Genomic DNA, 18,558 nt, shown 5'->3' with positions numbered 1-18,558 from the left:
GCTAGATTGGGCAAAAAGTGTTGCAAATCAAGAAAAAAGTGTGGGAAAAAAGTTAACACTATTTTTGGATACTTCTCTCTCCTAACATTTGCTCGTAGTTCAACTAGCAGCGGGATTGAAACGCTGAATGGTTCGGCGCTCAAAAATTGACCAAAACGCTGAATGGTTCGGCGCTCAGAAAAATCACAAAAATCTAACGGCTGAGATTAAAGAGCTGAATGGTTCGGCGCTCAGAAAGTGACCAAAACGCTGAATGGTTCGGCGCTCAGTGGTCCCAGATGACGTAGACTGCTAATCTCGCTGCTAGATTAGCACTCCCATAGGACTTAGGAGGTTGCCCTATCTGACGTGGATGACCAATCTAGCAGTTAGATATCTAGTCCATAGGACTTAGCTTAAGGTCTTTGAAAGGAGGGCTAGATACTTTCAACATTGCTAATAGGGGGTACCAAATTGAGTGGGGGTGTGCCAAAATTATAATAAGACAGAACAAATTTTCATATAAGACAAAACAGTTTTTGCCTTGGCTTGATACACCCCTACTAAATATGGCACCCCATTAGCAGTCTTGAGTGTGGTGGGAACCATATCTAGAGTAGCAACCATATCTATTCGCCTCAAAAATGAAAATTGGGAAGACATTCTACATACTACATCTGTTTTTGTAAAAGTGTTATTATTATTGTTTTCATTTTAGCCTAAACACTTTTACGGAAATAGAGAATATCTAATATCGATTGGGCTATTCCTAGTTAGTGAATCCAGTACCTTATTTCCTATTCTTGGCATTACCACTAGACTCTAGACCGGTAAGATGATCAGAATAAAAAGCCCAATTGTTGCGTAAGCAGCATTCTTATGGCTCTGAGACAAGAGTTCATGTTCACCACATGGCACGTCAGATCAGATCTACTCAGCCTCTGGCCATGCATGTATTTACCAGCAGACACCAACCTCACACCAATAAAATATTCTCCTCTTAAAAGCCTGAAATTGACAGTACAAAGTTGTTTTGTCTTGCTCCCGGTTTCATTATTATTGTGTAAATACTACTCAATTTTCAATCTAATTCAGATCTCATCCGAGAGATAGCAACTTTTCATTTTAACTGTTTTTATGTACATTGCACTGTAATCTAGAAGGTGGGCTGACAATACAAACTTTTATCCTGCCTAAGACTAGTTTCTATACACATGTAAAGCTGAGCTGGCAGATCCACCTTGGAACAAAAATAGTCCAACTACCGATAACAATTACTTATTGATTAGTTAAGCAAAAATGATTAATAGAGCGTTTAGATACGAAAGCACAAGTCAGTCGTAGAAATCAGAACTTCACCGGCAGTTGGTTGTTTCGGTTTCTAAAATCATTCCGAAATTTCGTTTCCAAACTAATTTTTGATTTTTGTATTTCTACAGGTAAAAAGATACCTTATCAGGTACTATCCAAATAGGCTATAATCCAGAAAAAAATCAAAATTTTTCATCGGTAATTTTTGCTTTCAAATTCGAGATATACTATCCCCGTTTCTGGAAAAAAGATACTTTCATTTTAGCCTAAAAATAAGTTAAATTGAAAAAATGAAAATATTTCTTTTCCCGAAACGAAGAGAATATTTTGACAACCAGCTTAAAATCACATCTCCCAAGTTTTTGCACGAAGACTGAATTCTTCTAGACGGATGTAGAAAGAAAAAATTTAAAAAGATGACAATGAATGAAGTTTAACAATTGCCGTCCATTGCAAAAGCAAAAAGATGACATAGATTTTCCATGGGTAGTCTAGGCTTGACCAAATGAAGGGCCCCATAAGGGGGTGATGCCGAAAGTAATAGCATGCAGCGGTACTAGAGTAGTAGACATGATTTCTGCTTTGAGAAATTTCGTTGTAAAACAGATCAAAAACACAATCTGTTCTGTTTCAACCACCACCGAAAGTTAGCTCCAAACCAATTGAACACATGGGCCCGGAAATAGAATTATATCATGTCAGCTCAAAATTAGTAATTCAATAATCAATATACTTAGTGCTAATCCTCTTACTTATACTTTATACTGTATTCTCAAATACTTACTTTTCATTTATTTTTGAATACAATACGAGTATTTGTCAGCACTATTGACTACCAAAATTCTTATGAACAGGAGAATTTCAAACTCAAAACAATGACCTAATGACGTTACCAATATATTATAATTACGTCTGCTAGTTGTCTCTATTTTTAGTAAAGCTATCCTTGGGTGTTTGGGTCTCAGGTTTGCACGTCGATGTATTTGAGTCTAACCTGCAGTAAAGAGACCCCCATGCATCAATGGGCAAATTTGAGACCATAACCAAAATTGTATCGAAATCTAGAGCTCATGCAGATAAAGCTGATTTATATATATTAAGCCAAAGAAGAAGAAGGTGCACATAATGTATTTTTTGTGTGTGGGGATATGAGCAATGAGCAGGAGGAGTTTGAGGAACCCATGAAAAATAAAAATGATTTATTTTGATGGATGGGAACTTTGGAGAAAGAGCAATTTAGCTCTTAAATCCAAACACATAAATTTCAGAATAAACACCACTGTAAAGTGTACTGAATTTGGAATTTTGCATTAGTCAAAAGACAACCAGCATATGCTTTGCCTCCATATGTGCCTTAACCTTTGGCTACTATGTTTTTTCATTTTTCCAGTTTAATCTTAAGATGGTACACATAATAATCTCATTCTTTTTTTGCTTAAATTAAAACAAGTTTTATTGGTACGATGAGATTCCTGGATTTGGTATGAAAGTTTATACACATCAAGTTTATGTGATATGGTACAAGATTACAAGTTTTCATGCAGATTATACGAGTACAATATTTTTTGAGCACACTCTTTTTCTCTTATAATTTCTTCCTAAGGTTGCAAGTTTTCATGCGGAAAAGTATTTAGGTGACATCTTTATTTCATTCTTTAACATAATTTCGGTCATAATAGGAAGAACATAATTGGCCACATCTTCACCAGCATAAGGTTTTCCTCGGTGATGCATGAAGTTGAATTCGCAGCTGATACTCTTGCTAATTTTGGTGTTAAAGCTCAAGAAAATAGCGAAATCTAATGTAGGTACAGAAATCCTATTCGCCTCGTGGTCGAACGAGGTTACACGAACTAGACGAGTAAATCTTAAACGAAAGATCTTTTATTAACCCCGAAGATGAATGTCAGTGGCAAGTCAATCAAGTGTCAGAGTTACTTTTACGAATATTGGATCTGTGAAGTATGAATTCTTCCCCGAATAGAGAGATCTGCGAAATGTATAATAAGAATAGATAACCAACAAGCGAGATAAAGACGACTGGGCGAGAAGATAGTTAACGAAGAAGGAGCTACGAAGAGAAGTGAGTAATAGCTCCAGACGAAGATGAATTGTTGAACAAGAAATTAGGACAGTTGTCCCGACAAGTTACCGAAATTATCGGCGAAAAAGTTGGGACAACTTTATTGAAAATGGCTTGGGAGAAATATAAAGCAGAATCACGTGAATTGCGTGACAACCTGTGAAATAAAATGAGCTGTAATCCACTATTCAGTTTTGCCTATAAATAGAGACTTTAGATTATTGTAAAAGGGGTTGGATTTTTTGTATTGGGAGAGATTATGTTGAGAGTAAGTAAGTTAGGTTTTTGGTGAACCCTTATACTTGTAATATCATCATCATCTCAATATACCTTATAAAGAAGAACTTCTATTTCATTTGTTTAATTATGTCTTAGAATCGCTATATTGATCATTTGGGTGGACTACTGGGTTTCTAGTAGTTACATCTAGGATGAAGGACCGGCCACGTCACTCTCACTCGCTACTGTAGGAAGCAACCGCGATCAGTTTCTACGTTGTTGTCACCTTGCTCTTTAGTGCAAAGGCCACTAACAACATCCCCCGGGGTCATAAATTTATTTGTAAGCGGGGAAATCCAACACCTAACCTCAACTATGATTCTATGAGGGCCAGCCCCTTCCAGTTTGGCGGTTTTTGATAAATTTCTAATTCAGCACAAATTTTTTTTATTATTATTGAGGATCTAGAGTATGTTACATGTCAAATGTAGAAAATTAGCTTTTAGAGAATTACTTCCTCTTGTTCCTGCTGCCAAACAATAAAAAGATGTACAAGAGAATTCTGACACCCATACCCAAAGTGATCCACAAACAACTCCATTTGCTTAAATCGGTTGCATCTTGCTGTCTTAATATATCCAATCCAGTCACTAAGCAAGAATTATTTGGAGCAACACCTTCAGCCAGGCACATATTTGGTTTATCGAATTCGTTCAACAGGATGGCTTGATATGGATATTTCACAGCAGAAATATAATGGAACCACAACCAGTATGATGGAATACTATTTCTGGGTATAAAGAAGCCACTGAATAAAAGGGATACACCAATGTAACCCAACATAACTTGAGAAACCAATCCTGAGGCAAAACTAACCACCGAGTTAGCTGACCAAAATGATGCGAATATGACAAGGAAATGGAATAAAAATCTTGGAAATCCACCATGTAGACCTACTGGCCAAAACGTCAGTGATGCTGCTATAATAGAAAATATGAATAACGAGGGTATGACTAAAATTGAGTGATACAGAACGTAAGATGAACTGCGGTATGAGTTATAAGCTGTCTCTCTCATAAAGATGTACCTTTCTTGGAGGAGCAGTGCGAGCACATCTGCGGGACCAAAGAAGATGCTTGTAACTATAAAAATAAAGAAACCTATTCGTAGTTGAATACCTCCTCCTGTTTTATCAAGCTGCTGCCAATACACACTGGCTAAGCTAAAACCTACCAACACAATACCACAAATTTGAAGCATAAGTACTTTGGGCTTTCGCTTTGAGTTTGTTAGTGATCGTTTCAGTAGTACAGTGAACTCAACCCAGAATGGATTCGCGAATTTCGAGATGGTCGATGTTTGAGCAATGTCGATAACATCACTGTCAACGAGTTTTCCGCTTGATATTATTGCTTGTTTTAAGCTTACACCCAAACTACTAGAATAGTCTGAATTGAATTCTAATGTCTGCCGCAGTTTGTTGAACTCAGACATACTTTTTGTCCCACCAGGTATGCCTTCAAGACCACGATATAAGTCTAGGGAAAATTGGAAAAATGTCCCAATTCAGGGTGTAATCTTGGAGAACTGTCCCAACGTTAAGAAAAGTTGGAAAACTGCCCCACTGTTAGAAATACCCGTTAACTACACATGTGCGAGTTCTCACGTGTTAGAAAAAGACAAAAACACCCACATTCCTTAAGATCTTGCCACGTATGCGAGTAATTAATCCAACGGACTAAGAGGAGGACGTGAAACACGTGAGTACCACGCGTGGGAATTATGCCCTAAAATCTCACAAGGCTCGAACATATTTTTTATTTTCATTTTTTTTCTGGATCTGTAGAGAAAAACGAAAACGGACGAGAGAAGAGAAAAAGGGAAGAAAAAAAAGAGAAGATCAAGCAAGGCGTTGTTCTTGGATCGATTCTAACGTTAATATTAACAGCTCATGATTAATAATCGATCACTTTACTGTTGCCGTGATTAAAAGCTCGAGAAAATGATTGAGAAACAGATCCAGACGAGGAAAGTTGAAGAAGAAGACGATTTGGGTTGATTTGATCGTCGAAACAAGTAAGTAAATATAACCCAATCCTTTATTTTGTTTGAATTGCATTGTGTGTTGTGTCAATTTGTGATTCGGAAATTGCAATTGTAATTTAGGGTTTCATTGAAACCAAATTTACGGTTTACTTCTGCAATTGGAATTGAAATTGTAATTTAGGGTTTAATTGAAACCAAAATTTAAGGTTTATTTCTGTAATTGATAAAAGGAAGTGTTCCATGTTTACTATTTAACCTTTTTTTTTAAACCGCAAAATATGGTTGCCCTGTTTTTCTCAAACTGTGATAAATGGGAAAATGGGTATGGAAAATATAAACCTATGGATTTTGTTATGTTGCTGAGTTTGTGAGTTTATGTGCTTGAGAAGTGTTTGGGTTTATATGGTTCACGTGCTTACTTCTTCATCTCAGTCCGTCAGATCTTTCTCATACGTGGCAACATCTTAGCGGTTCGGGGTATTTTTGTCTTTTTTGGCACGTGAGAACTCGCACACGCGGAGTTAACTGAGATTTCTAACAGTGGGGCAGTTTTCCAACTTTTTTTAACGTTGGGGCAGTTTTCCAAAATTACAGTCCAAATTGGGGCAGTTTCCCAATTTTCCCATAAGTCTAGCATGAATTCGGTTCTTTCTTCATTCTCAGGGATAGGATGACCGAAGTCCGACAAGAAAAGTGGGAGATGAGTGGGTGAGCCATAGTAGACGATTTTCCCCTTTGAGAGGAAGATCAATTGGTCGAGTAGGCCAACAACTCTGGAACTAGGTTGGTGAACGGACAATAATAACTATCCTCCCATTTCGAGCAATTCGTTGCAGGACTTTGACCACCATAAAAGCACATGATGAATCAAGTCCTGATGTTGGCTCGTCAAGAAACAATACAATGGGATCATGAATTATATCAACTCCAATTGAAACACGGCGACGCTCACCACCAGAGATGCCTCTATGACCTTCATCTCCTATTAAGGTGTTCGCTGCGTTACGCAACCCAAGCTCATCGATCACAGCTTGAACTCTTGCCATTTTCTTGGATTTTGAGATCGACCTAGGCAATCTAAACTCGGCCGAAAACATCAGCGTCTCTTCAACTGTTAGCATAGGGAATAACAAATCATCTTGCATGACATAAGCGGATATCACTTTGAGAACCCCCGACTCGAGAGATTCACCATTCATTGTGACACATCCTTTCAAGCTTCCATTAGAGATTCTGTTCGCAAGTGCATCAATCAAGGTTGTCTTCCCCGAACCACTAGGACCAAGAATAGCTAGAATTTCACCTTCTCTGGCTTCACCTGAGATATCTTTCAACAAGATTTTCTCCTTTGAGGACTTAGATTCTTTGGTATCTTCTCGACAAAATATATTAGGAAGTGTCATTTCCGTACGTGTGTTAAGGCTGTAGCTTAGATTACTGATGCGAGAACAAATGGAGTAGTAAAAGATGTATTCATTGTCTTGCTAGGCTCTTCAAGATCATCATTATCAGACATCGATATCTGTCCTAACTCAATCCTTACTTGGAAAGCCAGTTCATCATCATCGGTAACCGTACCTCCTGCTGCCATGTCCTATATTTGGATGGTGACAACAGTTTCTATAGAAATTTCTTCAGAAAAAAAAGAAGAAAGAAACACTTTCTATTGAGCTGATTATTATTTGGATGGTATACTTCTACAAATGAAAAAAATCGTATATATGAAGTACTTCATGTCTTAATGACAACTACTCTTTAATTATTTCTTGAAGCAACAGATTCAACACTAATTAATTTGGAGACAGCTTGCGCACCAGGGGTGCATGTCTCGATCTGATTTGAGATTTCCCATATCTTCTAATGGAGTCAAATTACTTAACAAATGAGATTTAAATCTCAATCCAATGAATTTGAGATTTCCTCTTGTCTTTATGATTTTTGAATTGCTGCAACGGGAAGCCACCGACTGAGTGCACTTCACAGGATCAGGAGAATAACAGACGTGACTGAGCTGTTGCTTCTGATAAGTGGAAATTGATGGAGTTTTAAATCCCGAGGACTGTGTTACAGTGTTGGCGTCGTGCGTGGTGCGATCAAATGTTGGAAAACGATTAATAAAAAAATAATTTTTAAAGTTTTAATAAAAAATTATAATTTATTATTTTATTTTGTGAATGAAACTTTTTAGTCCCACATCGTGGAGTTTCCAATTTTTATTAGTTTTAAGAAACTATATAAACCTTTTAGTCCCACATGGGGAAGTTTTTCTTCTTAAGTTATATTTGTCAATTATATAAACAAATTCACTATTTTTGTAAAATCTATGGGAAATGGGTTGCTCTATATTTAGAGGGACCTCCAAGGGAAAAAATATTTTTATATTGTTGTCTCAAGCGTTCGAGATTTTCCTTTATGGTTTTTTCGGAGTTGTTAAGTTCAAGTTGAGCATCTAATACATATGCTAGTAGTAGGTGTATTAGGGTGTTTTATCCTGGAGATATCCGTCCTGTGAGGGCTATAGCATCACTCTTGAGTGTAGCAGGGCACTAATGTCTTAAGGGCAACGTGTTGAACACGTGACTCACTCTGTTTTTCCAAAGTTTTGCCTTGTTGATGTTGCGGAGATATAGGGAGCTCATTCGTTTCATCAAATCGATCACTTCCATTATAAAGGAGTTAAATATCAATAACTTTTTCTTATTTGATTTTTCCTTGTTTTTGATTATTGCACCCAACATCAAATAGTTAGGATTAGGAAGAGCCCCTTATGGAAGTTTCCTGTAGTGATTAAATTAATAAATTAGACGCGATCTCTTAACTAAGGAGACCCTTTTAGACACAATAAATTGGTTATATAACCTAATGATTTTTTTTTTTTTTTTGTTGAGCCCAACATACATGTAGAAAAACATTTGTTCAGTCTAACAGACATGTAAAAAACAAGCAGTATCTTGCTCTGAAAATAACCTTGTGAGTTTGGGGTATACCTAATGAGACAAAATCTGGGTCATTTTGAAGTAAAACATGATACCTTTAACCATGTATTCTCTAAATGGCTAATATACCCTTGTTTAATTAACACTAAAAAATCTGATTAGGTTAATTAATTGAGTTTAGATTGATTAATGGAGTAGATTAAAACTTCTCAAATTATGAATTTAAGTTATGAAATTTTGTTTTTGATTGAACTTTTATGGGAAGATTTTTAATTAAAAAAAATTGTTTTGAGAATATTTTTTGCAGTGGAAGTGAAAGCACGGTATCCAAACACTTCTAAAAGGGAGATCGCAAAGCTGTTGTATGAAATCATACTCAAAATTAAAGAAGAAATCAACACTTTCAGTTCTGAAAATATGAAAAGTCGGCAAGGGCGACGAATGAAGACCATGCTGACTAACGTTGGCCAGCATGCTTAACAATGTCGAATTTATTATTTTTGACAGATAGGAGACTGTTGTAAATGCTTCGGTAGTCGGCATGGTATTGATTTCTTACCTTGACGGCTAACTTATAGTCGACATTGTTGTAATTTCTCACCTTGCTGGCTAAGGTATAGTTGGCATTGTAATAGTCTTACTACCTTGCCGATATTTGGTTATACCCAAAAGAAAACTGAAAAAGCGGGGGTACAACAACCACACCCAATATTTCGCTTAGCAATCTGTATGGACACACTCCAATATACTTTCTAGAGAATCAACTAGACAGTCAGACTCAATCTAGATAAAAAGTATATCAAAGAGTTTATATCTCAATCTCTCGATTTGATATATACTCAAGCAAATAGAAATTTGCGAGTCTTTCAAATACTAGATAGATAACTTGGATGGTACCAAAGACCAATATCCAAGTGTCAATCAATTTAAATCAACAACCAAAAGGTCGGATATTCTAATTGATTGAACAACGCACAACCTGTGATATTTCAATTATATAAACAAATATAATGCGGAATAGAAATAACACAGACACCATAATTTTGTTAACGAGGAAACCGCAAATGCAGAAAAACCCTGGGACCTAGTCCAGATTGAACACACACTGTATTAAGCCGCTACAAACATTAGCCTACTCCAAATTAACTTCGGTCTGGATTGTAGTTGAACCCCAATCAATCTCACACTGATCCAAGGTACAGTTATACTCCTACGCCTCTGATCCCAGCAGGATGCTACGTACTTGATTCCCTTAGCTGATCTCACCCACAACTAAGAGTTGCTACGACCCAAAGTCGAAGACTTTAATAAACAAATCTGTATCACACAAAAAAGTCTACGGTAATAGATAAATCCGTCTCCCACGAATATACCTACGATTTTTGTTCCGTCTTTTGATAAATCAAGGTGAACAGGAACCAATCAATAAACCGGTCTTATATTCCCGAAGAACAGCCTAGTATTATTGATCACCTCACAATAATCTTAATCGACGCAGTGAAAAAAGATATTGTGGAATCACAAACGATGAGACGAAGTGTTTGTGATTACTTTTCTATCTTTCCTATCAGAGATATAAAATCTCGAGCCAATTATTACAATCGTACTCATAACGATAGAAGATGCAAGATCAGATCACACAACTACAATAAAAGTAGTATCGGTCTGGCTTCACAATCCCAATGAAGTCTTTTAGTCGTTAACCTGGTTTAGAAGAAGAAACCAAAGGTTAAAGGAGAATCAACTCTAGCTATGCAACTAGTATCACACGTAAGGTGTGGGGATTAGGTTTCCCAGTTGCTAGAGTTCTCCCTTATATAGTTTTCAATTCAGGGTTTGCAATCAATGTTAGCTTGGTAACAAAGCATTCAATATTCACCGTTAGATGAAAACCTGATTAGATTCAAGCTAATATTTCTCAACCGTTGGATCGAAAACTTAGCTTGTTGCACACAAATGCAATGTCCAATTTTGGGTTTATGTAGCCGTTCCCAAAAATTAACATTTGTTGGTTCAACAATAGTTAACCAAATGGTTAGCCATATGATTACTTTCACATCAACCATATTATTTTTCACCATAACTAGTTCAAATGAGTCAAATGAACTAGTTAGAGAGTTGTTCAATTGCTTAGATCTTATGTAACTACACAAGACACAATCGAAGCAAAAACGGTTTGATTCACTCGAATCGGTTCATGAAATTTATAGCCCCGGTTTGCAAAAGCATTCCTTAGTTTAAATAAACATGAGTTCAAGAACAACCGGTTTTAGATATAACCTGCTCAAGTTCGCGAACTGGGTTCGCGGACTTAAGATCATGAAAGGAGTTCACAAACTCCAGCAGAAATTCTCGGGTCAAGAACTTCCGCCAGTTCGCGGACTTGGCTCACGCCACTTCCATTTCTCTTGATCAACAAAGTTCGCAAACTTTGGTTCAAGGAATAAGGACTTATACATATATGTGTTTCCACAACAATGCTTATATCTTACCAATGGTTATGTAATCTAAACTCTCATTTCAATCATTGAAACATTCTCAGAGGACGGATATAGCCGTTATTCACATACCATTTTTCGTCAGAGCAATTTTCAAAGTGATTGAAACATAACATGACTTTCGTCACTAGGTAAAGATGAATTCGGCTCGAAATAGCAAATGTGCATAATGAAAGTCTATATATCAAAACGACTTTTGTCTCAAGAGTAGGAGATAGAATATATAGACTTTTGAGTGACAGATAAGTTCAAGTCTCCACATACCTTTTAGTCAATGAAGATCCACCAGTTCCTTGAGTAGTCTTTCGTCTTGCATGATGATTGACATGGAGTTCTTGAGCTTAACTACACTTTCTATTCTAGTCCGAGACCTTTAGCTATGTAGGCTAGAAATCAAGACTTATAGTTTTGATCACTAACATTGACAAACATGCTTGAGATAGCAACACATGCGAGTTCGACCGAGCAATGCTCTAACAATCTCCCCCTTTGTCAATTTTAGTGGAAAAACTATTAATACATATGGAATACAAAAAATAAATAAATTAACTTTTGTAGCTCCTATTCCACATGCCTAATCTTCAACATTACTCGAAATCTTCATCACTTCCCAGTACTCCAATGATCCCAAATGTTGTAAGTTTAGCATCATCGTTGTTGAAATCCGTAGCTATAATAATAAGAAAACAATAGTTCTCTATCATTGTTATACAGTGTCATAGTATCATTACACGGCGTCAAAGTTCAATTGTATCACAACTTCAACAACAATACTATGGTGATATGTATCACTCCCCCTTAGTCAATACTCCATCTCACATGGAAACCACTCCCCTTACATAATGATCCGAAAATCATATGTATTTGTAGTGTGAACTACATATTAATTCTCCCCCTTTTTGTCAATAAAATTGGCAAAGGTACAAGAACGGGATCCTAATGAAATTTCTGAAAGAGACATTTCTTGACCAAAAGAAAGCAAAAATATCAAATTGTTCTTTAGATGCAATCATAAAGCCGAAGCTATATGCATTCATCAAGGAGTTTATAAAGATACAAGATAACCCCTATAATATTCCACATCCGCACTCCCCACATAGATATGGCAATTAAGCGCAAGTTCAAAAGAACTCTCCCCCAAGAGCGACCTTAATTTCGAAAGAAAAGAAGGATTTCTTTGGACATAAAAAATCAAATACAAGTATGAATTTGAATCCAAAAAGTTCAATTAAATTAACCACAAGAGAACCCATGATTAATTTAATCGACAAATTCTCAAACATAAGTGAACTTATGGAGACTTAAAAAATACTATTAGATTAATCACAAGAGAACCCATAATTAATCTAATTGAAATACACAACCAAATTAATCACAAAAGTAATCAATTTAATTGGTCATGCTCGACATAAGAAAACTTACGGAGCAACAACTAAATAACCAAACAAGATGATTAACTTAGTTGAAAATGCTCGACATAAAGTACCTCACGGAACAACAACATAACTAATCAAGAATAATCAACTTGGTTGTTTAATGCTCAACATAAGATACTTTACGGAGCCTCACAGTAATACATAAAATATGGATCAGGGAAGATCAATTACTGCGGAATACTCAAGGATTCATTCTATTTTCCATCACTATATGCACACTGACATACAATAGACATAATCCTTGCAAACAAAAGATTTTAACCTATCTTCCATCAATAATTGACAATATAGGCTTAACTTTTGTATTTGTCAAAAGTCCATTCATTCTTTTATCAATACATGCATATCGACTTACGAAAGACTTTACTTTTGACAAGATATGGGACGGTCAAGTTCACCGACGTAAACACACACATCCCAATATTGCAATATATAAAACCATAAAGATTAATGCTGCAAAAATCATCTTCCAAACAAGTTTAGAATTTAAACCAATAAATCTAAAAACATGAAGATGAAAACGTTGGACATAGCTATGTGAAATCACAATAATGGCTATTACAAACTCTAGTTATTCTTCTAATAAAAACAAGAACATAGAATTCTCATCTGAAGACTTACTAGTCGTTGTAGATCTTTCTCAGAGCCTCTACTGAGAATTCCTTCTCATTATTGAAAAACCCATTGATTATGGGATCGTTCAATTCCTCCAAATCTTCAGAAATATCAGTCAACTCACTAAGTTCTCTTTTTAGCTCACGCAAGGTGCTTTTGGTTAGAGATAACATTTGTTCATAATGAGCTATTTTTTCTAAAAATGAAACAATTTGAGATTTTAAATTGTTTCTTTTGTTGATCAAATCTTTCAGCAAACCCCTAAAGTTACCATCATGATGACAAAAGGACAAAAGGTAGTTAGAGGAAGAACCTTCTCCATAATTTGTAGTCTTCACTTTCTTTACCCTTGAGGAAGAGATTCCTTTACACAGATACACGTTGATTGCTTCGACTGCATCTCTGCTCGTGATGCTTCTAGTTACAGGAGCCATGAAACTGTATCTTTAGAAAAAAAGAAAGGAGTTTTACAAATGAAATAAATAGACTTGTGAACGTATAAACCCTAGAAGAATAAGTCTTCCATTGTTTAAAGATTCAATATCTATATTTTTAGGAGAATATATATTTTTTTAACAAAAATAAATACAATACTTGAGCCACAAAGATGCAAAGCCTCATTTTCTCAAGTTAAAAATGAGGATGCGAACGTCTATGGGACTAGACATAGATGTTGTGAGCTAAACGCTCCCCTTGTTTATCACATAGTGATTTACTAAGGTTTGTTGTATAAACAGGCTTCCTAACTCTTCTGATTCTGGAACCATTGGTTTTATGAGACCTATGTTGATTATCCAGATTCATCTTTTGCATGTTCTTTTGCAGGTTGGACATTCTTTTGTTGTTCCTCTTGAATCTCCAACACGAGCTTTGAACATGATTCACATTTCCACAAAACGAACAAATCGAGGATCCGTTGTCTTGTTGAAGTGCCTTCTGTTTATCACAACTGTCAACCTTTAATTTCCCATGACATTTCGAAACAGGGTTGACAATACTTGCAGTCTTGCTTTTAAATCCTAAACCATTTTTGTTTCCAAATGATTTCTGACCAAATAACATTGTTGAGATTTTGTCAGAACTTCCATACAATCGTCGTAGATCATCTTTGAGAGTATCAATCTATTTTTCCTTTAGAATAATGGTACTGGTGAGTTTATTATTGAGACAGTCTATCTCAAGATCTATCACCTGGATTAATGATTCTAATTTCTTCAATGAAGCTTTTAATTGAAGATATTCTTGAATAAAGAGGACGAGAACGCGAGAAAACGACATCCGAGAGAAGGATGCAGTACCCATCTTTTATTAGATTATGCTGTAAATCATACCTGTAAATGGATGGATTCGTCGTTCTTACCAAGCTTTTGACTTATAGTAATCCACTCACGGCCAGGTTTCGATCTCGAAGCCTGGTATGAATACAATATGCATAAATAGGGGTTGTTTAAGGTTTCGTAGAATATTCCGAAGGAATCTTACCTGTAAATGGATGGATTCATCGTTCTTACCAAGTTTTTGACTTATAATAGTCAACTCCCGGCCAGGTTTCGATCTCGGAGCCTGGTATGCATACAATATGCAGAAATAGGGTTTGTTTAAGGTTTCGTAGAATAATTTCGAAGGAATCTTACTTGTAAATGGATGGATTCGCCGTTCTTACCAAGTTTTTGACTTATAGTAGTCAACTCACGACCAGGTTTCGATATCGGAACCTGGTATGCATAAAATATGCAAAAATAGGGTTTGTTAAAGGTTTCTAGAATATTCTGAAGGAATCTTACTTGTAAATGGATGGATTCGTCGTTCTTACTAAGTTTTTGACTTAGAATAGTCAACTCGCGGCCAGGTTTCGATCTCGGAACCTGGTATGCATACAATATGCATAAATAAGGTTTGTTTAAGATTGCGTAGAATATTCCGAAGGAATCTTACCTGTAAATGGATGGATTCATCGTTCTTGCCAAGTTTCTGACTTAGAGTAGTCAACTCGCAGCCAGGTTTCGATCTCAGAGCCTGGTATGCATACAATATGCAGAAATATGGTTTGTTTAAGGTTTCTTAGAATATTTCGAAGGAATCTTACCTGTAAATGGATGGATTCGTCGTTCTTACCAAGTTTTTGACTTATAGTAGTCAACTCCCGGCCAGGTTTCGATCTCGGAACCTGGTATGCATACAATATGCAGAAATAGGGTTTGTTTAAGGTTTCGTAGAATATTCCGAAGGAATCTTACCTGTAAATGGATGGATTCGTCGTTCTTACCAAGTTTTTGACTTATAGTACTCAACTCCCGGCCAGGTTTCGATCTCGGAACCTGGTATGCATATAATATGCAGAAATACGGTTTGTTTAAGGTTTCATAGAATATTTCGAAGGAATCTTACTTGTAAATGGATGGATTCGCCGTTCTTACCAAGTTTTTGACTTAGAGTAGTCAACTCGCGGACAGGTTTCGATCTCGGAGCCTGGTTTGCATACAATATGCAGAAATAGGGTTTGTTTAAGGTTCCTTAGAATATTCTAAAGGAATCTTACTTATAAAGGGATGGATTCGTCGTTCTTACCAAGTTTTTGACTTATAGTAGTCAACTCCCGGCCAGGTTTCGATCTCGGAACCTGGTATGCATACAATATGCAGAAATAGAGTTTGTTTAAGGTTTCGTAGAATATTCCTAAGGAATCTTACCTGTAAATGGATGGATTCGTCGTTCTTACCAAGTTTTTGACTTATAGTAGTCAAAAAACGACCAGGTTTCGATATCAGAACCTGGTATGCATACAATATGCAGAAATAGGGTTTGTTTAAGGTTTCTAGAATATTCCGAAGGAATTTTACCTGTAAATGGATGGATTCGTCGTTCTTACCAAGTTTTTGACTTAGAGTAGTCAACTCGCGGCCAGGTTTCGATCTCGGAACCTGGTATGCATACAATATGCAAAAATAGGGTTTGTTTAAGGTTTCGTAGAATATTCCGAAGGAATCTTACCTGTAAATGGATGGATTCATCGTTCTTACCAAGTTTCTGACTTAGAGTAGTCAACTCGCAGCCAGGTTTCGATCTCGGAGCCTGGTATACATACAATGTTTAGAAATATGGTTTGTTTAAGGTTTCTTAGAATATTCCGAAGGAATCTTACCTGTAAATGGATGGATTCGTCGTTCTTACCAAGTTTTTGACTTATAGTAGTCAACTCCCGGCCAGGTTTCAATCTCAGAACCTGGTATGCATACAATATGCAGAAATAGGGTTTGTTTAAGGTTTCGTAGAATATTCCGAAGGAATCTTACCTGTAAATGGATGGATTCGTCGTTCTTACCAAGTTTTTGACTTATAGTAGTCAACTCCCGGCCAGGTTTGGATCTCGGAACCTGGTATGCATACAATATGCAGAAATAGGGTTTGTTTAAGGTTTCGTAGAATATTTCGAAGGAATCTTACCTGTAAATAGATGGATTCTCCGTTCTTACCAAGTTTTTGACTTACAGTAGTCAACTCGCGGCCAGGTTTCGATCTCGGAGCCTGGTTTGCATACAATATGCAGAAATAAGGTCTGTTTAAGGTTCCTTAGAATACTGTAAATGGATGGATTCTTCGTTCTTACCAAGTTTTTGACTTATAGTAGTCAACTCCCGGCCAGGTTTCGATCTCGGAACCTGGTATGCATACAATATGCAGAAATAGAGTTTGTTTAAGGTTTCGTAGAATATTCCGAAGGAATCTTACCTGTAAATGGATGGATTCGTCGTTCTTACCAAGTTTTTGACTTATAGTTGTCAACTCCGGGCCAGGTTTCGATCACGGAACCTGGTTTGCATACAATATGCAGAAATAGGGTTTGTTTAAGGTTTCATAAAATATTCCGAAGGAATCTTACCTGTAAATGGATGGATTCGTCGTTCTTAATTACCAAGTTTCTCACTTAGAGTAGTCAACTCGCGGCTAGGTTTCGATCCCGGAGCCTGGTTTGTATACAATATGCAGAAATAGGGTTTGTTTAAGGTTTCATAGAATATTCCGAAGGAATCTTACCTGTAAATGGATGGATTCGTCGTTCTAACCAAGTTTCTGATTTAGAGTAGTCAACTCGCGCCCAGGTTTCGACCTCGGAGCCTGGTATGCAGAAATAGGGTTTGTTTAAGGTTTCGTAGAATATTCCGAAGGAATCTTACATGTAAATGGATGGATTCATCGTTCTTACCAAGTTTCTGACTTATAGTAGTCCACTCCCGGCCAGGTTTCAATCTCGGAGCCTGGTATGCATACAATACGCAAAAATATGGTTTGTTTAAGGTTTCGTAGAATATTCCGAAGGAGTCTTACCTGTAAATGGATGGATTCTTTGTTCTTACCAAGTTTTGTGTGTGTTTAAGGTTTCGTAGAATATTTCCATGGAATCTTACCAGTAAATGGTTGGATTCATCGTTTTTGTGAACTTTCAAACTTTTTGGTTCATAGTTTGTAAGTCGTTATACCGAACTTGAAGTTTCAATCAACACTGAGCTTCATTTGCATCAATTTCGATGATGTATCATTCTAATTTTGAAGTCAGAACCCTCTCAGAGCTTCGTGGTTCATAGATTATATTCTATTACACAAAGTTTGAAGTTCGAATCGACATTGAGCTTCCTATTTATCGATTTTGATGATGTATCATGCTAAGTTTGAAGTCAGAACCCTCTCAGAGCTTCTTGGTTCATAGTTTGTATGTCGTTATACCACATTTGAAGTTTGAATCGACACGGAGCTTCATATTTATCGATTTCGATGATGTATCATGCTACTAATGTGAACTAAAGCTACTTCATGACCTGTATGACTAGTCGAAATTATTTCATGACCTATGTAACTAGTCGAAATTCAAACCGGAAGCACAAAGAAACACACCAATTATCAAATTCATTTCTTATTTTTCAGCTTCATTCTTATACATTTTTTGGATTTTTTTATATCAGATTGTCGATAACAATATGCTAAATTTATTCATATTTGTTTTTGGATTTTTTTCGTGTCGAAGGTTGATAATAAAACCGAATACTTGAGTTCGTATTAGCACAAAGAGAAACACTCATGCTTCTTAATCTGTATGAGTATCCAAAAATACAATATCAACCGTTAAATTATTTTCTCAATACGTATGAGTAGATCAAAAAAAATCTGGTCCGTCCAGCATTTTCATTCACTCACCAAACCCTCCCTCAACCACTCGAACTCTATCTCTTTTTCTCTTTCTTCCTCTCCTCTTCCTATCCCCCGAAGAACACCTCTCTTCTTCTCTTAATCCCTCTTCTTCATCTTCATTTCTTGATTGAATCGACCCCTATTAGTTCTCATCTGCAATTTCCGGTGAAAATCATCACAACCTCAGTCACAGAAACTCATCAATCGAATACCTCAGATCCACCTTCTACAAAACCTAAATCAAATGAAAC

The 18,558-nt window shown here is 36.4% G+C and overlaps 1 pseudogene; it reads right to left on the bottom strand.

The window, feature by feature from the left end:
- Positions 1-4,102: 4,102 nt before the first annotated feature.
- LOC113352300 lies at positions 4,103-7,041 on the bottom strand (annotated as a pseudogene).
- Between the last annotated feature and the right edge of the window lie 11,517 nt (positions 7,042-18,558).

This window comes from Papaver somniferum, chromosome 2 (assembly GCF_003573695.1).
Source record: "Papaver somniferum cultivar HN1 chromosome 2, ASM357369v1, whole genome shotgun sequence".
In the NCBI taxonomy this organism is placed as follows: Eukaryota; Viridiplantae; Streptophyta; class Magnoliopsida; order Ranunculales; family Papaveraceae; genus Papaver; species Papaver somniferum.
The sequence above is the reverse complement of the archived record's forward strand: the minus strand, read 5'-3'. Positions and strand labels throughout refer to the sequence as shown.